The sequence below is a fragment of the Oncorhynchus nerka genome, linkage group LG8 (assembly GCF_034236695.1).
Source record: "Oncorhynchus nerka isolate Pitt River linkage group LG8, Oner_Uvic_2.0, whole genome shotgun sequence".
NCBI classification, from domain to species: Eukaryota; Metazoa; Chordata; class Actinopteri; order Salmoniformes; family Salmonidae; genus Oncorhynchus; species Oncorhynchus nerka.
The window spans coordinates 21,176,135-21,196,992 of NC_088403.1; the positions used below are offsets into that span (position 1 = coordinate 21,176,135).

At 43.6% G+C, this 20,858-nt stretch overlaps 1 pseudogene; it reads right to left on the reverse strand.

Annotated features, from left to right (window-relative positions):
• Positions 1-20,858, reverse strand: part of LOC115121795 (inosine-5'-monophosphate dehydrogenase 1b-like) — a 29,050-nt pseudogene that overhangs the window by 4,858 nt on the left and 3,334 nt on the right.

Below are 20,858 nucleotides of genomic sequence, written 5' to 3' on the forward strand. Positions count from 1 at the left end.
AATCAGCCAGTCAGAACACAGAGACGGGTTAGACACGGCTGTGGAATCAGCCAGTCAGAACACAGAGACGGGTCAGACACTGCTGTAGAATCAGCCAGTCAGAACACAGAGACGGGTTAGACACTGCTGTAGAATCAGCCAGTCAGAACACAGAGACGGGTTAGACACTGCTGTGGAATCAGCCAGTCAGAACACAGAGACAGGTTAGACACTGCTGATGGACAGCGAAATTCTCAAATGAGAGCCACAGAGAGCAGCTTAAACCCAGGAAGGTTGGCACCATTTGTTTTGAGAAAATGACTTACATTTGTCATATATTGTATCACAATTGAGGAATAGTCTGAATGAAGGATTAAAGAATAAATACATTATATAATCAGACATAAAATATTAATTTCACTCATCAGGATTACAGGAAAGCTCTTTGAGATCAACAGTGGATTAAGGAATGATATGACAACAGTGGATTAGAAAGTGCAGGGAGATCAAATTCAAAACAGAAATCTCATAATTAAAATTCCTCAAACATACATACATCTTATACCGTTTTAAAGGTAGTCTTGTTGTTAATCCCATCAGTGTCCGATTTCAAATAGGATTTACGGCAAAAGCACCACAAACAATTATGTTAGGTCACCACCAGGAGCCACAGAAAACACAGCCATTTTCCCAGCCAAAGAGAGATAAATGAATCACTAACCTTTGATGATCTGCATCAGATGACACTCATAGGACTTCATGTTACACAATACATCTATGTTTTGATTGATAAAGTTCATATATCAAAAAAATCTGAGTTTGCATTGGCGCGTTATATTCACTAGTTCCAAAAACATCCAGTGATTTTGCATTGCCACATCGATTTAACAGAAATACTCATCATAAATGTAGATGATAATACAAGTTATACACATGGAATTATAGATATACCTGTCCTTAATGCAACCGCTGTGTCAGATTTTTTTTTTACTTTACGGAAAAAGCAAACCATGCAATAATCTGAGACGGCACTCAGAACAATCAAGTCAAATTAGCTGCCATGTTGTAGTCAACATAAACCATAAATTACATGCTAAATATTCCCTTACCTTTGATGATCATCAGAATGCACTCCAAGGAATCCCAGGTACACAATAAATGCTTGATTTGTTCGATAATGTCCGTTATTTATGTCCAATTAGCTACTTGAATTATTTGCTAATTAGCGTGTTTGGTATACATATCCAAACGCTCGTTCTGGTCAGTCGGACAAAAACTTCAGAAAGTTATATTACAGGTCGAAGAAACATTTCAAGCTAAGTACAGAATCAATCCGTAGGACGTTTTTATCATTAATATTCAATAAAGTTCCAACCGGAGTATTCCTTTGTGTCTTCAGGAGCCATGGAACGCAGGTCCCTATCATGTGAAATGTGACCAGAAAATGGCTGACTGCCAGACACCTGATTCATTCTGCTCTCATTCAGTCTCACAACACAGTAGAAGTCTCATTCAAATTTCTATAGACGGTTGACATCTAGTGGAAGCCCTAGGAAGTGAATCTTCATTAATATCTCAAGGGGATTTCAATGGGAACTGTGTTGAGTACATACCAACCTCAGATCTCACTTCCTGTTTTGATTTCTCCTCAGGTTTTTGCCTGCCATATGAGTTCTGTTATACTCACAGACATCATTCAAACAGTGTTAGAAACTTCAGAGTGTTTTCTATCCAATACTACTAATAATATTAATATATTAGCAACTGTGACTGAGGAGCAGGCCATTTACTTTGGGCACCTTATTCATCCAAGCTACTCAATACTGCCCCCCAGCCATAAAAAGTTTTTAATTAACAGCAACTGTTGATGTGCAATAACTTTGTTTACCTGGTCTTCATTCCAACCCTCCTATGAATTTTAATGTCTGATCAAGAGTTAGTCTACGTCCCAAATGAAACCCTAACCTAATGGCCCCTGGTCAGAAGTAGTGCACTATACAGGCCAGGGAATAGGATGTGATTTGGAATGCAGCTCTAGTGTGTGATGTCCTCCCTACCTGAAGTAGCGTTTCTGGCTGCTGGTGCTCTTCTCCATGGCGTCCAGAGAGCCCATGCTGCGGTACTTCTTCAGCCGCACGCTCATGTCCGAGAAGAAGTACTCCCCGGAGCCTCCGTGGTCGCCGCTAGCAACGAGCCCATCATTACTGGGGAGGGGTGGAAGAAGTCATAGGACTCAAAATCATTGGTTGGTACACACTAACAATTGTCACCAACAGCTGGTGTTTTGTTATATCGATTACCATCAATCAGCTTTGAATGAATTAAAGTAATAGACATGATCTCATGTCCACCAAAACATGTTGTCAACCCCTAATTCCTCTAATAGACACCAAATCAATAGTGGATTAGAACCATAGACATGCAGATCAACAGTGGATTATAATAGACCTGAGCTCCAACAGTGGATTAGAGAAATAGACATGAGCTCAACAGTGGATTAGAGAAAAGACATGAGCTCAACAGTGGATTAGAGGAATAGACATGAGATCAACACCATGGATTAGAGGAATAGTCATGAGATCAACATGGATTAGAGGAATAGACATGAGATCAACAGTGGATTAGAGGAATAGATGTCAGATCAACAGTGGATTAGAGGAATAGAGGTGAGATCAACAGTGGTAAAATGAAAACTAGCGCAAAGACATCAAGATACTGTAAGACTATAGACCTGGGCTGTTCAATTCTGCTCCTGAAGGGCTGAAAAACTTCTGGTTTCTGGTTCTACCTGGTAGTTAATTGCACTCACCTGGTGTCCCAGGTCTGAATGATTAGAAAGAGAGGATGAAAACCAGAAGTGTTTTGGCCCTCCAGGACCGACATTGGACAGCCCTGCTATACACCTATTCAAGCCTATGAAATGAACCACAATGACCTAGTGCATGCTATAAAAGGGGTTCATGAAGGATTAAGCTAATGAATGAATGAATGGGTGAATAAATGACAACAGAAGAGTGAATGGTAATGAATGCATGACAATGAAACAATGAATGACTATGAAAGAGTGAACGCAATTAACAAGTGAATGAAAGGTACCTGTGGATGCCCCGAGTGAGAGAGCCTTGACCACGTGGCCCACGGTCTGAATGCCGCCGTCTGCGATGACTGGCACACCGAAACGTCTAGCATACTCTGCCACCTTATACACCGAGGTGCCCTGAGGCCGCCCGCATGCCATCACTACGGGAGACGGAGACAGGAAATGCGTTTGCCATCATTTGCTGAACGTAATGCTGTGGAGAAAGTTGTCGCCATGGTAACCGAGAGCAGATCCTTCATAAATCACCACAACGACAGAGACTAGCAACCAGCGTAGCATCTTGGTTAGTTACTCGCTGCTCTGATCCTTCTCCAGTTTTGCTGTGTAGCTTCAGCGGTTGACCTTACATTAGAACTGATCCAAAGCCAGCTGCTATGGGTAGAGAATCCTATGCGAATTATCACATTTCTATTTAATATCACTAAACTCATAACATTTAGACGTAATACTACAATTCCAAATCGCACTCAAGGTGTAGCATTCTGGGTTGGGTCAATTCCATTTCAACTCAGTCAATTCCGCAAGTGGGTTGAAATATAAAACCAGCAACAGTCCTCTCCTGCATTCAGTTGTGAATTGATCCTGTAAGGTTGATAGTATCAGGGGGTGGGGTCACTACCTTCCTGGGTGATACAGATGGAGCCACAGCCCATGCCCACTCGCAGAGCGTCCACTCCTGCATCAATCAGGTTCTTGGCCTGGGCTGCTGTCACCACTACAAGAGACAACACAACATCATCAGAAGGCAGGAAAAGAAAGGTTTAGTGTTTAAGTGTCTAATGTATTTTCCCCCCCAAGACCGATCTTGATAGCCTCTCAAAGATCTGAAAGTGGATGGCTGGAAGTGTCATAGTGATAAATGCATGTGTCCCAACGCCTCCACTCTCTCACCGTTCCCTCCCACCACCTGCAGCTCGCTGTACTTCTGTTTGATGTAGTTGATCATGTTGACCTGATACACAGAGTTGCCTTGTGAGGAATCCTGCAGAAACAGAGAAAACAAGTCATGTCTGCACTGCAGTGCCACGGTCTACTGCCATTTAGACCTGAAACCCAACCGTAACTCGCACCTAACCACCATGTCCACCAAAACTGTATGAACAGGTCAACCCCTAACCACCATGTCCACCAAAACTGTATGAACAGGTCAACCCCTAACCACCATGTCCACCAAAACTGTATGAACAGGTCAACCACTAACCACCATGTCCACCAAAACTGTATGAACAGGTCAACCACTAACCACCATGTCCACCAAAACTGTATGAACAGGTCAACCACTAACCACCATGTCCACCAAAACTGTATGAACAGGTCAACCATTAACAACCACCATGTCCACCAAAACTGTATAAACAGGTCAACCACTAACCACCATGTCCACCAAAACTGTATAAACAGGTCAACCACTAACCACCATTGTCCACCAAAACTGTATGAACAGGTCAACCATTGTCCACCAAAACTGTATGAACAGGTCAACCATTGTCCACCAAAACTGTATGAACAGGTCAACCATTAACCACCATGTCCACCAAAACTGTATAAACAGGTCAACCATCTACCCCAACCTAAACCCCATCTGGATCCTAACCATAACTGACCATGCTCTAATGCTCAACCCCCGCTACATATTCGTCGGCAGGCCCACTGGCTCCAGGTTATCTATAAGTCTATGAAAAGGTAAAGCTCCGCCTTATCTCAGCTCTCTGGTCACATAGCAAAACCAACCCGTAGCATCTTTATGCTCCAGCAAGTGTATCTCACTGATCATCCCTAAAGCGAACACCCATTTAACCACCATGTTCCAGTTCTCTGCTGCCTGTGACTGGAACGAATTGAAAATCGCTGGAGACTTATCTCCTCACCAACTTCAAACATCTGCTATCTGAGCAGCTAACCGATCGCTGCAGCTGTACATAGTCTATCGGTAAAAGCCCACCCAATTTACCTTCTCATCCCCATACTGTTTAAATTTATTTACTTTTCTGCTCTTTTGCACACCAGTATCTCTACCTTTACATGACCATCTGATCATTTATCACTCCAGTGTTAATCTGCAAAATTGTAATTATTCGCCTACCTCCCTCATGCCTTTTGCACACAATGTATATAGACTTTTTTTTTCTCTACTGTGTTATTGACTTGTTAATTGTTTACTCCATGTGTAACTCAGTGTTGTTGTCTGTTCACACTGCTATGCTTTATCTTGGCCAGGTCGCAGTTGTAAATGAGAACTTGTTCTCAACTAGCCTACCTGGTTAAATAAAGGTGAAATAAAAAATAAATAAAAAATAACCTCAAACCCACCAGTACGACCACGTCGACCCCAGCCTGCATCAGTAGGTCCAGTCTGTACTTGTCGTCGTCCCTGGTGCCGATGGCGGCTCCGCACAGCAGCTGTTTGCGAGAGTCTTTGGAGGCCAGGGGGTAGTCCCTGTTCTTCTTCAAGTCTGTCCTGGCGATGATGGACACCAGCTCATCACTGTCATTCACGATGGGCAGCTTGCCTGGTGGTGGTGTGGGGGGGAGACTTTGTTAACCTCTCTGGGATCGTTCGGGACACTAGCGTCCCACCTCGCCAACAGCCAGTGAAAGTGCAGGGCGCCAAATTCAAAACAACAGAAATTTCATAATTAACATTCCTCAACCATACAAGTATTTTACACCATTTTAAAGATACACTTCTCGTTAATCCAACCACAGTGTCCGATTCACAGAAAGCATTCAGCCATTTTCCAACCAAAGAGAGGCGTCACAAAAAGCAGAAAGAGATTAAATTAATCACTAACCTTTGATGATCTTCATCAGATGACACTCCCAGGACTCAATGTTATTCAATACATGTATGTTTTGTTCGATCAAGTTCATATTTATATCCAAAAACCTCAGTTTACATTGGAGCCATGTTCAGAAATGCCTCCAAAATATCCGGAAATATTGCAGAGCCACATCAAATAACAGAAGTACTCATCATAAACTTTGATGAAAGATACATATTTTACATAGAATTAAAGATAAACTTGTTCTTAATGCAACCGCTGTGTCAGGTTTAAAAAAAGCTTTACGGCAAAACCACAATATTCAATCATCTGAGAACAGCGTTCAGCCACAAAAGCAAGCCATACAGTTACCTGCCAAATTGTGGAGTCAACAAAAGTCATAAATAACATTATAAAACTTCACTTATCTTTACTGATCTTAGTCGGAATGTACTCCCAGGACTCCCACAAGAAATGTTTGTTTTGTTCGATTACGTCCATATTTATGTCCAAATACTCCCGTTTTGTTCGCGCTTTTAGTTCACTGTTCCAAAGGCACAATGCGCGAGCACAAAATCCAGACGAAAAGTCAAGAGTTCCATTATAGTTTGAAGAAACATGTCAAACGATGTTTACAATCAATGCTTAGGGTCTTTTTATAATAAATCTTCAATAATATTCCAACCGGACAATAGTCATTACAGAGGAGAAAGAAGGAACACTGCGCAGTAAACTGATTGGCCTCAGCCTAGTCCACTTGTTGAAATAGCTCTTATTCGACACCCTTCCACAATAGAAGCCTCAAACAACTTTCCAAAGACTGTTGACATCTGCTGGAAGCCTTGGGAAGTGCAATCTGGCCCCATAGACACAGCATATTGGATAGGCAATCAGTTAAATGAAACTTCAAACCTCAGATTTCCCACTTCCTGGTTGGATTTGTCTCAGGTTTTCGCCTGCCATATGAGTTCTGTTATACTCACAGACATCATTCAAACAGTTTTAGAAACTTCAGAGTGTTTCTATCCAATACGAATAATTTGCATATATTAGCATCTGGGACAGAGTAGCGGCAGTTTACTCTGGGAACATTATTCATCCAAGCTACTCAATACTGCCCCCCTGTCACCAAGAAGTTAAAGGTGACCAAGTAATTCTGCCATCTAACCTCAAACAGTTCATAAATGACCTTGTACAGCAAACCAAAGACAATCTAATCAATAATAAGTTGAGGATGATACAATAGAACAATGTACCAGAAAACAGGCCACAATAGACTCCCAGAAGGACTGTACCGACTGGCTCACCTTTTTTGCTTCGCTGTAGAATGTCGTTAGCCTCTTTCAGCGTGACACCGGCTGGGGCCACCACTAGCTCCTCCCTCTTAGTCATGGCCTCCTCCAGTGGTCGGCTGTGGTCCTTCTCGGAGAGGAAGTCGATGTCTCTGGAGGTGATGATGCCCACCAGCTTGCTGCCCATCTTGCCAGTCTCGGTGACAGGGATGCCAGAGAAGCCGTGGCGAGTCTTGGCCTCGAACACGTCCCCCACCGTGTGACGGGGGCTCATTACAAGAGGGTCTGTGATGAAGCCCTGCTCAAACCTCTGGACAAACAACACATATCTGTTAATAAACCATCATGTTTATAGATGCACCGCAAACCATTTAATACCAATCAATATAAAATGATGCAAGTCATTAACTACAAAGGGTAAATGCTTTCATAGGCGTTTATGGGGTCTCACCTTAACCTTGCGGACCTCGTTGGCTTGGAATTCAGGGGTGCAGTTGTGATGGATGAGGCCGATGCCTCCCATGAGCTAAAGGCAGTCAAAAACACCCGACAAATAAAACACACTTTTGGGAGACGGAATACTGTTTATGGTACGTTTCCCCCCAGCAACACAAAACACTTTGATTGGGGCAGATGTGGAAAGCGCACAGTAATTTCTAGCATAGAGGACACACATATATATATTTTTTACTGGCTCGAATGTCAGGCTGCAAGGTCTCACCGCCATGGCGATGGCCATCGATGACTCTGTGACTGTGTCCATGGGGGAGGAGATGAGAGGCGTCTTCAGGGTGATCTTCCTGGTCAGGGCAGAGGTCAGGTCCTGGTGGAGAAAGTAAGGAGGACATCTTGGCTCAATAACCCACAACATGTTCAGGAAATCAGTCACTCAGCACACTAGATAATATTAAATCAAATCAAAGTTTATTTGTCACGTGTGCTGAATACAACAGGTTTAGTAGACCTTACAGTGAAATGCTTACTTACAAGCTCTAAACAAAAGTGCAAAAAAGGTATTAGGTGAACAATAGGTAAGTAAAGAAATAAAACAGTAAAAAGACAGGCTATATACAGTAGTGAGGCTATAAAAGTAGCGAGGCTACATACAGACATCGATTAGTCAGGCTGATTGAGGTAGTATGTACATGTAGACATGGTTAAAGTGACTATGCATATATGTTGAACAGAGAGTAGCAGTAGAGTAAAAGAGGGGTTGGCGGGTGGTGACCATCATTGCTTGTAATGGTAAAGGTTGCTTTCTCAGTTGTCCACTAGGGGGCAGACATGCTCCAACAAGCAAATTTGTCCTATGTGGATTGGCCTAAGGAAAATGACAGCTTTTGGTCACGGCTCTCAAGCATGTTTCCAATGGTAAAGTAAAGAACATGCAACTGGAAAGCAGCCATCGCCATCTGGCCTAAACGTAAATTATCAGGTGCTACATTTTATCTGGGCTCCTGAGTGACGCAGCGGTGTAAGGTACTGAATCTCAGTGCACGAGGCATTACTGCAGTCCCTGGTTCGAATCCAGGCTGCATCACATCCGGCCGTGATTAGGAGTCCCATAGGACAGCGCACAATTGGCCCAGCATCATCCGGGCTAGGTCGTCACTGTAAATAAGAATTTGTTCTTAACTAACTTGCCTAGTTAAATAAATGTTAAAAAAAATAATTTAAAAAAAGTATAAACCTGTCATCAGAGAGACAAGACCGATGTTGCTTTGACTAAACTGATGCATGTGACTGAGGGGACCCAAGTCTTTCTGGAGACGTTTTTGCACAATCAGTTTCTAACAAGGTCACGGCCTATCTGCCAACACACTGGGAAAGTTCCCTTTTCTAAAATAAAACAATCACGGCCACTTCCACAGTCTTCTCAGCTGGGAGGGAAAACATGGCATGAGAAAACCATGAGAAAACCAGAGTGTGCATTTTATGACATCAAGAGCTGTCCTCCCTCATCTTTGGCAAATGTAAACTACCATACCAACTATTGTGTTTCTGAAATGGGGGGGTGGAGAAAAAGGCTGGACACTGGCAGCCATTTTGTTAGCTCAACTGCACCACCCTGCCAAATTCTACTAACCTTTAAAATGGAGAGACCACCTCTGCACATGGTGTGACCAGCAATAATTTCCCCATTGAAACACCAGACAGAGGCCCACCTCACACGTATAAAACATCACTGTGTGGAAGAGGGTGGGGGGGGTCTATTTTAAACTAGTCTAAACAAATATTATTGCATGAACTTTGACTGTATTCACAGTTGAGACAGACAAACACAGGCTCGTCCAAGTTACCAGAGACTGACTCCACCGTCAAGAAAATAGACCAGGTTACAACCCTACGGAGACTACCCACAACGCCACGGCAACAACGCAGACAGGCACCTTCCACAGCAACAAGGGCTGTGTTCTAGTCTGGACAAAAAAGGAGATTAGAGATATCAATTAGATTAAAAACTCCTGATGGACGAGAGAGAAGGGCAGGGGGATTTCACATAAAGCCTGAGATTAACTCACATCATCCCCTGAGAGAAGAGTGAGCAACCAACCAACCAGCCACAACCGTAAACAGAGAGAGACAGAAAGACAGAGAGACCAGATGTGGGAGGCCATCTTGGTAAAAATAGGGTGGCTAGGAGGTTAGGGATGACGAAGGAAGCTGAGAGCAAAAAAATATTTTTGGAAAAGCTGCAATTACAGAATGAGGTTTTGGCTTTGAATGCAGAGGGTTGTTTGTGCATCTGTGTGGACACAGAATACTGTAAAAAGCCTTTGGTTTCAGAAGTGGCTCTGGCAAGGAGTGTCTGCTGAAATAATAAGGAATGTGTAGGAAGCAATACTGCTCCCACTTGGTGCACCCATAGTCATTATCCCTGTAGTTTTCAGAGATCTGGAAGGACCAGTCTGGGCGGCAGGTAGCCTAGTGGTTAGAGTGTAGGGCGGCATGTAGCCTAGTGGTTAGAGTGTAATTGCGGCATGTAGCCTAGTGGTTAGAGTGTTGGGGCAGCATGTAGCCTAGTGGTTAGAGTGTAGGGCAACAGGTAGCCTAGTGGTTAGAGTGTAGGGGCGGCAGAACCAGTAGCCTAGTGGTTAGAGTGTAGGGGCGGCATGTAGCCTAGTGGTTAGAGTGTAGGGGTGGCAGGTAGCCTAGTGGTTAGAGTGTAGTCCATTTGCGGCATGTAGCTTTGCAGTAGTTAGAGTGTTCTGGCATGTAGCCTAGTGGTTAGAGTGTAGGGGCGGCAGGTAGCCTAGTGGTTAGAGTGTAGGGGCTCCATGTAGCCCAGTGGTTAGAGTGTCTGGGCGGCATGTAGCCTAGTGGTTAGAGAACTGCCATGTAGCCTAGTGGTTAGAGTCCTAGGGCCCTCCATAGAGCCTAGTGGTTAGAGTGTAGGGGCGGCAGGTAGCCTAGTGGTTAGAGTGTAGGTTCTTCGGCAGGTAGCCTAGTGGTTAGAGTGTGGGCGGCATGCTTGGTAGCCTAGTGGTTAGAGTGTAGGGGCATGTAAGCCCAGTGGTTAGAGTGTAGGGCGGCATTAGCCTAGTGGTTAGAGTGTAGGGGCGGCAGGTAGCCTAGTGGTTAGAGCGTAACCTAGCGGCATGTATCCTAGTGGTTAGAGTGTAGGGCCAGTAACCAGCAGGCAGCCTAGTGGTTAGAGCGTTGGGCCAGTAACCAGCAGGTAGCCTAGTGGTTAGAGCGTTGGGCCAGTAACCAGCAGGTAGCCTAGTAGTTAGAGTGTAGGGCCAGTAACCAGAAGGTAGCCTAGTGGTTAGAGCGTCATCCAACAGTAACCAGCAGGTAGCCTAGTGGTTAGAGCGTTGGGCCAGTAACCAGCAGGTAGCCTAGTGGTTAGAGCGTTGGGCCAGTAACCAGCAGGTAGCCTAGTGGTTAGAGCGTTGGACCATTAACCAGCAGGTAGCCTAGTGGTTAGAGCGTTGGGCCAGTAACCAGCAGGTAGCCTAGTGGTTAGACCGTTGGGCCAGTAACCAGCAGGTAGCCTAGTGGTTAGAGCGTTGGGCCAGTAACCAGCAGGTAGCCTAGTGGTTAGACCGTTGGGCCAGTAACCGAAAGATTGCTGGATCAAATCCCTGAGCTGACATGGTAAAAATGTCGTTTAAAATTTTTTTTTATTTAGTAGTTCTGCCCCGGAACAAGGGAGTTGGCCTACCTGGGAACAGTAGGTTGTCATTGTAAATAAGAATTTGTTCTTAACTGACTTGCCTAGTTATATAAAGGTTATATGAAAAGAAAATGTAAAACTGGAGGACACTAACCAGTTCAACAGGCTAAGAGCAGCCTTCATCGTATGGCTTGTAACTACCCATTACTCTACCCCATTACTCTACCCCATTACTCTGAACACTTAAGAGGAATGGGCTAGGGAAGAGGGTCTCAGAACAAAGTGGAATTGAGCCCATGAACAGAACAGTAGGCTGAAGCTAGGTCGAAGGGTAGTCTGTAGCTCAAAACCTATATTGAATTGTATTAGCTTTCTGGAAGTTCTTGACAGTCAGAGAAGAGAGGACTACTCACCACATCGTCTGAGGTAAAATCAATGAAGCCCGGGAGAATCAGGAAGTCGCTGAAAGACAGACAGGATCCTCCTCTCCAGCAAAAGGTCAGGGGTCAAGGTTCACAGGTTGTCATGACTAAAGAAAGATGGCTTAAGACAAGAGGACTACAAGATTCATAGTGCAGTGCAATGCAACTGCCAGCCAACTGGTGACAGTGGGTCAGAAGTGGCCTATTCCTCCTCCCCCTCACCCTTTCCCCCACCCAATTTCAACATTTACAAGTACCTCCACCATGTTGGATTTGGGTCCAAAGCAGGAAGTGTTGAAAGCCAAAAGGGGAATATGTGCAAATTAGCCCCTAGAACTGCCACTTCGACCGAGCCTGGTAACGATATAGGAAAACTAGTTCTCGCAATGGTTGAGGAGTCTGACCCGAAAGTTGCCCGTGATATAAATTTGAATAAACTAAACTACAAGTGAGTTTGCGTTAAGAACTAAATCGAAAATGTCTTGATCCCAAAAATGGTACGTTCATAAGTTGGCCCTCTAGTGATCGCTGATCAAGCTGCCCCTTCCCTTTGCCTTGTACTCTAGTCTAAGAGAAACACTGTCTCACCCTGTTAGTCCAGTGCTTGACAAAAGCATCTGGGGTTCAACTTCATTTCTTACACTGTATGAACACAATGGCAGGCAGAGAGAAGAGCGGTGGAGAGCATATGAGACAGAGGGAAAAAGAAGGATGATGAAGAAGGATGATGTGTGTTTTTCACAGATGGGTGGATCTGGTGGTTTGGCAGATGGGTGTGAAAACAGACAGACTGGACAGAGAGGGAGAGATGAATAAGTGAGTCTTTGTCTGAGAGAGAGATGGGGAAAAAGTGAAAACCAGAATAAGATGGAGGAGAGCAGGAGAGAATGGCTCTAAAGCAGATAGAACGGGAGGAGCCAGAGAGAAACAAAAACAGAGAGAGAGAATGGCCCCTGTCCTTTATCATCCGTCAGACCATTCCTCTCTCCTCCGCCTGTGTGGGTGAAGAGATGGGGCCTAAAATATGTCTACCAAACAGGACAGGGAGGGGTCCGCCTGCAAATCCGTTCAAATGTAGACACCTCACAAACATCAACACAGTCTGGCACAGGGAGGCAGAGGGGAAAATATCTGCCAGCATTTAAGGAAACCACAAACCTCCACTGGTTCTGATCAGCTCTCACTAGCCAGACCAACCCCTAACCAGCATGAGCCAAACGGTTATGACCATTCAACCACTAAGTAGAGAAAGTGGGAAGGTCTGATTTAGAGTGCACTTACCTGTCTAGTCTTGCATACTATTAATGTTTAAATATCTATTGCCTGACAGTTCTGTTATTAAAACTGCTTCGGGCCCTAGTAATGCTGGGTGCGACTTGATTCATCTTCATTTCATGCAGACAATTTGACACAAGCCTGGATAGCACTACTTCATAACGTGGTTCTACACTTCTGCAAAGGCAGTGCACTACACATGAAGAATTATGTCACGATTGTAATCTTTTCATTTCTCGTCCCTTTGCCACATAAGTGGATTGAGAATACATTGTCTTCTACACCAATGTCCCGGGGGAGACTTGCGTTGGAGAGATGAGGGGGCTTGAACGGGGCTAATTAGAAGCCGAGGATGATTAGGTGGTTGTGATCATAAGACATCATCATGGAATCATCCCATGAAGCCATTGACAGAAAATGACTGCATTGACAAATTCTTTATGACAGGGGTAATATATGATAATAACACACAGCAGAGTCGTCTGCTGTACTAGACAATGTTGAGTTGCTGAAAGAATATTGATCCAGCTTGGTGAAATGGCCTTGAGACCCTGACAGAGCATCTCAGCTCACCCTGATCCAGCTTGGTGAAATGGCCTTGAGACCCTGACAGAGCATCTCAGCTCACCCTGATCCAGCTTGGTGAAATGGCCTTGAGACCCTGACAGAGCATCTCAGCTCACCCTGATCCAGCTTGGTGAAATGGCCTTGAGACCCTGACAGAGCATCTCAGCTCACCCTGATCCAGCTTGGTGAAATGGCCTTGAGACCCTGACAGAGCATCTCAGCTCACCCTGATCCAGCTTGGTGAAATGGCCTTGAGACCCTGACAGAGCATCTCAGCTCACCCTGATCCAGTTTGGTGAAATGGCCTTGAGACCCTGACAGAGCATCTCAGCTCACCCTGATCCAGCTTGGTGAAATGGTCTTGAGACCCTGACAGAACATCTCAGCTCACCCTGATCCAGCTTGGTGAAATGGTCTTGAGACCCTGACAGAACATCTCAGCTCACCCTGATCCAGCTTGGTGAAATGGTCTTGAGACCCTGACAGAACATCTCAGCTCACCCTGGCGAACACTTTCATAAGGGAGCGTCTATTCAGCTCCAACGTGTTGGTGTGGACAGTAAACCTGCCAGATGACAGCAGCAACAGGTAAGCAAACACCTCAAAGCCAGTAAGCCTTAGAGCCAGTGAGAATACATCTGGCTTTCTCAATTTATCTTGCCTTCGATTCCTTGCATCCCCGCCTCCTCTCAAAATACATTGGAGAAGAAAGTCTGAGGGGAGTGACTTTAGACCTTCTCCTTTAATAGGGTTAAAAAGGAGCCGAGGAGATAGGGAAAGAAGAAATTGAGATTGAGCCACTGTCGCTACCGTCCTGGGTTGCCATGTTTGTGAGGAAGTTGTCTGTGGTTGCTATGGTGGAGACACAGCTGTATGATACAGGTAATATGGGCCCAGACTTCCTCTGATGTCGTCCCCCGAGACGCTCACATGACAGTACCTCGGGCTAGTCATGTGCTCTGCCTTGCCTTTAAGCAGGACGTGCTTCATTAAGGAGTGGAGGGACGCGCTGGTATCACACACACATACATTACCTAATCAATTAACCCCTGTGAACTGGGACTCACTCTCCATTCAGATGTGTAGTGTAAATAGTGAATACACTTATTGTGTGAATGTTAAGTCTGAACCATAACATTTAGTCATTTAGCAGACGTTCTTATTCAGAGCAACTTACAGCAGCAATTAGGGTTCAACTGTAAGAAACAAAATGGTTGAGTTGTACCTGCTTGTTGTCTAAATATTGTTTTTCTCACAAACGCCACATAATCGGTTTAGAATGAATATATATAGATTTTTAAAAACTTTACCCCCTTTTTTCTCCCCAATTTCATGATATTTCATTGGCAGTTACAGTCTTGTACAATTGCTGCAACTCCCCTACGGACTCTGTTTAGGCGAAGGTCAAGAGCCATGCATCCCCGAAACACAACCCTGCCAAGCCGCACTGCTTCTTGACACACTGCTCGCTTAACCCGGAAGCCAGCTGCACCAATGAGTCGGAGGAAAGACCGTCCAACTGGCTACCGTGTCAGCTTGCAAGTGCCCGGCTCGTCAGAGCACTGCTGCACCACTTGGGAGGCCCTACGGTATCCATTTAATCTGTAACATAGGTTCCGTACTAAATGGCACCCTATTCCCTATGGTCAAAAGTAATGCACTATGTAGGGGACAGGGTACCATTTGGGACGGAGCCACATATAGTCAAAAGACATAGGCTACAACATCAACACAAGGACGTGAATGTTACTATATTTTAACAAGTATGTGTTGGAAGCATTTTATAGCAGATAGTCATTTTTGTCAAGTCCTCTAGCCAGAGGTATGTTCAAGAAGCAAAACGATGCACAGAGTTTTGGGCAACAGTCTTGGGCAAAGGGGTGAAATTAGTGAAGTAGCTTGCTGTGGCAACATACCAATGCAATGACCGTCTGTCATATTGGGGCAGCCCAATGCTTCGCTTGTTGAAATCAAGTTAGTTTTAAACAGAGTGAAAGTGGATTGAGGGTTATTCAGTGAAAGTAAAAACAAGTGAATATGAAATGAGCAGATAAAGAAAGGGCCTTAGGATATGAGTGCAGTCAGATGTCATTACTAGATAGATTAGATAGTGATTGAATGTCTCAAAGAATCAAATAGCAGTTCATGCACTATGATTCTTCAGAGCAGTTAAAGATGGAGTCATATCATTACCGGAAGCAAATATCATCCTATGGTGCAGATCAGGTTAATAAGCAATCAACCCCCACCACCCCTGTCCTACTCATTCATCTGTACAGATCAGGTTAATAAGCAATCAACCCCCACCACCCCTGTCCTACTCATTCATCTGTACAGATCAGGTTAATAAGCAAATCAACCCCCACCACCCCTGTCCTACTCATTCATCTGTACAGATCAGGTTAATAAGCAAATCAACCCCCACCACCCCTGTCCTACTCATTCATCTGTACAGATCAGGTTAATAAGCAAATCAACCCCCACCACCCCTGTCCTACTCATTCATCTGTACAGATCAGGTTAATAAGCAAATCAACCCCCACCACCCCTGTCCTACTCATTCATCTGTACAGATCAGGTTAATAAGCAATCAAACCCCACCACCCCTGTCCTACTCATTCATCTGTACAGATCAGGTTAATAAGCAATCAACCCCCACCACCCCTGTCCTACTCATTCATCTGTACAGATCAGTGTTTTTCTCAGCCAGCTAAAAATTAAAATACAGTTGGTGGCGAATGTGGTGTTTACTTCTGCCAAATTCATCAACAAGGTACCTTATTGATTCAAATCTATTTTGAATGGGACAATCATTTGCTTCCCCTATATGAACTCATCGTTTGGAGACAATAGGTTTTTACAGTATAGTGTATATAGTGTCAAAATGGTTGAAAAGTCAACCGTTTTACTCACTTGTAAGTCAACCCGTCGCCTTTAGAGCATAGCTCTTCTGCCGTTTGACCATCAGCGACAACAGACTGTTGTTGAGCAGATCTGCGATTCAAAACGTGTTGGCCATCATTACAAAGCGCCGCCCGCATATCGTCCATCATCGCTTGCGCTTAGGTTTGGACAGTACGAGAGCGCACTTGCACAATACGGTTCTATTTGGCATTTGTATTGTGGTTGAACTGAACTTACTTGTAGGTGAGGCCGTCTCCAACGGAGAAAAGCTGTTGTGCGGAGAGTCCGTCTTCTGGGACATAGCCCGTACCACCACTGATCAGGTAATCAGCCATGCTGTCAAATGAAAAGGATGACAAGCAGGCATTAGATTGTAGCGTTTAAAATTCTTTAGATGCATTTTCAAATATAATTAGCCATCAATAGATGAAGGGTTAAAAGGTGACGACGCTTTGCGCCTGTGAATGACTATTAGTGCTGAGTGATTAACCCAAAACGCTGGTGTTTTGTTGTTATTGTATTATTTAAACAAGGCATTTCGTTCAGGTTTTTTCTGTGATATCAATGCGCATATTGTGCAGTTTCTCGAGAGACAAATGATATCAAGCCCGAACTGTTCGATGTAGTAGGGAGTTGTAGTTTTCAAAAGGCCAATATTCTTATAGTTTAGCATGGAAAACGTGGTATTTACCTATAATGACCATAATCCATTTCATGCCTACTTGTCCATCTGTGTTTCTTTTAGCTTGCTACATTAAAGAGATAAGAATGCTCGTTTGAAAGGAGAGCAGTTGCTTCACAAGGTACACTACACAACCAAAAGTATGTGGACACCTGCTCGTCAAACATCTCATTCCAAAATGATGGGCATTTATACGGACACATTGCTGATACAATAGCCTCCACTCATGAAAAACAGCCCCAGACCATTATTCATCCTCCACCAAACTTAACAGTTGGCACTATACATTCAGGCAGGTAACGTTCTACTGGCATCCGCCAAACCCAGATTTGTCCATCGGACTGCCAGATGGTGAAGCATGATTCATCATTCCAGAGTCCAATGGCAGTGAGCTTAACACCACTCCAGCCAACTCTTGGCATTGTGCATGGTGATCGTGCGCTTGTGTGTGGCTACTCGACCATGGAAACCCATTTCATGAAGCTCCAGACGAACCGTTCTTGTGCTGACGTTGCTTCCAGAGACAGTTTGGAACTTGGTAGTGAGTGTTGCAACCGAAGACAGAATGTTTACACACTATGCGCTTCAGCACTCCTGCTTTGTGTTCTTGTGTGGCCTACCACTTCATGGCTGATCCGTTTTTGCCCCCAGATGTTTCCACTTCACAATAACAGCACTTACAGATGACCGGGGCAGCTCTAGCAAGGCAGAAATTTAACTGCCTTATTGGAAAGGTGGCATCCTATGAAGGTGCCACGTTGAAAGTCACCGAGCTCTTCAGTAAGGCCATTCTACTGTCAATGTTTATCTTTTGAGATTGCTTTGGCTGTGTGCTCGATTTGATACACCTCTCAACAACAGGTGTGGATAAAATAGCTGAATCCACTCATTTGAAGGTGTGTCCACATACACAAAAGTATCTTTACCTGAAATTGACAGTTGTTATTCAGCAGTCAAAAAAGTATGCCTTGTTTACATTGAAGAAATACTAAAATGTCTGATTTTGTCAAGACAGCAGCTCTATAGAGGTGAGATGACTTGAAATGAAATAGTCATCAAATAAATCAAATGTAATATACAAACTGAAATATTGCATTGAAGTAAAATAATGCGAATAAATGGTTAAGTGATAAGCAGTAATCATAGTCACTACCATCATGGACATATTATTCACTGTTTCATTATGTGTTGTTATTATCGAACCCAAAATCATGACCTTTTTTAAATAGTCAAACTGAAACCAAACCTTACTCACAAACACAGATCGCTGCGCCCTAACGACTACGCGTTTTCAAAATGTGGATGACCCACTAACATGCTGGCAAAATATAGCCTCACGAAATTAACCCTTTCATGCACGGTTGTGTAAATATCCATGCCTAAAATAGCAGAAGCACTAATGTTGTTAAATAAAACACGTTGCTTTACATTTTTTAATGTTTGATATATATAGATATATATATACAATAATTACCAGGAAGATAGAGTAGATCTTTATCTTTATTGCTTGTGGTGGCTGTCCATGAACACAACAGCCATCAAGCGACACAATGAGCTAATAAGTCGTGTTAAACAGTGATCTGCTCAGCAAAAACGTTTCCTTCAAGCACATATTTATCCTGACTACCTACAGTGTTCTGGATAGCTGCTGAAAGGCAACCGTGAGCAATGCCTATCAATACCGTAGCTAGCTACAGTAGTTAGCTAGCACTTACTAACGTTAACCGGCTACTGTACAGCTGAGTACCTAACAAAGGTTACAATGCCTTGAGCCCAAAATACATGCGGGAGAATAAAACATGGCTATATTAACGATTAATGACTAATCTAGCAAACTGTCCGCAGCCTAAGTATTTATAGATTTCCATCCATCATATGATGTCTTTAACATATCGTTTGAAATGTATTTTATCATCAAAGCTGCACTATAAATTAGCCATCTATTTTCTTGCCACGTCAAAATGATCAGTACGTTATTCAGCAGGAGCATGTGTCAGCTAGCGGTAGCCGGCTAGCAAGCTAACTAACATGTTTCAACTCATTACTGAAGATGCTCTGTATTCTATGCAATTAGCCACCTCACCACGTTCTTAGTCTTACTTACAGTTACCTAGTGTTAGTTACGTTAAGAAAATGTGAAACAAAAAATCAATTCCAGCCCGTTTTCTACCTCTTGAAGATGACCACGTTGAAGGTGTTCGGAAATGCGAACTTTCCAGCTGTAGCTAGCTAGCAAGTCCAAAATGAGCGGAAACAATGTGTGCTTTCTCTATTGTGGAGGGAACCAACCCACAATTAATCCCCTACTACAAACTCAAGTGGTGATGCGAGGCTGGTCCAAATTTGATTGCCTGTCGCTGCTAGTGTATCCGCGTTAATAAGAAGAATATTTTCGCAGAAGCTTCGAAAACGGATGCGTCACATCCCCTCTCCTCCCACGTGGGGCACTCATTGAATACGAAAACATGAGGGTAAAATCTCAACTCAATCACAGACTTTACAGGTTAGTGAGATTATATGTCCTTGTAATTTATGTAATATACCTAATATGCAGAGTGCAGACCATACATCTTTTGGAGGAGAAAATCATGCATTTAGGCTACAGGGAAATTGGCACTATATTCTGGCAGTGCCAATGTCCATATATTATCATTTTATAACCCACATATAACCACATAAACAGCCCTCCTACCATCCGTTTTTGGATCAATCAAGAATCATAAATCATTCAAATGTGTAGAAATCAACTTTTATAATGCTTATCTACTTATATCTACTTTAGTATTTTGACAAAACCCACAAATCAACTATTTTCAGATGGTTCAGTGAGGTGCAACGTTTGGTGGTATTAACTGAACAGCACCACTGTCAGATTTACAAGTCACATGCAACCAGTTACTAGTAACCAATTATACGGATGACAGTGGCATTTTCTAGTCTAGATTGACCTCAACTGTCCAGTAGAGCCAGCCAGGCTACATACCTCCTTAAATAGCCTAGATCACATTTTACACATTTACAGTAGATGAGGCTACACATTGATGGAATTTACCTAATTTTCTCCTTCTTATCTTATATATCATGGCCTATGACTTTCACTTTCAAATACAGGACAGACTGTTTAAAACAGAAAGAGAGAATGGCCCCCTCCTTTATCATCTGTCGAGACCATTCAGATAATAAAAGCACAAAAGTCAATAGACCATTGGTGTTCAAGCTGACGGATTTGGGAGAATCAGACTGAATTATTTAGGCTTGGCCTGTTGTGCTGTATGTTGACCTGTGAATCCACAAGCATTGCGTACCGAACAGTTCCACACTCTCCCATGTCTGTGATGGTTCAGGGTTGGGAAGAGGAGCACACACACACACGTACACAGACATACACAGACAGATGAAGTAGACCTCCCTCACAAGCACACACTTTGTAAAGGAGGCATGGACAGCTCATTGCTGTCAATACCATCAGTGACTGACGGTGTTCACTGACAAACAATTGCAACCTACCATCACGCAAGCAATGTCACAATAAATTTAAATTTTGTTCTTCCTTGTCACCATCGTTTTCTGGAGAGTGGGGAATTCCAACCCATGCACTCTTGATCCTGTGCATGAAATGGAGTGGGACTGCTGTCGCTGTGTGCACTCAACCAACACACAGATATTCAGAGCAAATAAAACCAAATGCATTTGTAATGGTGACTAGTGATCCACCCTGCATTAAAACAGAATTCGCCCCAAGTACATTTATCATG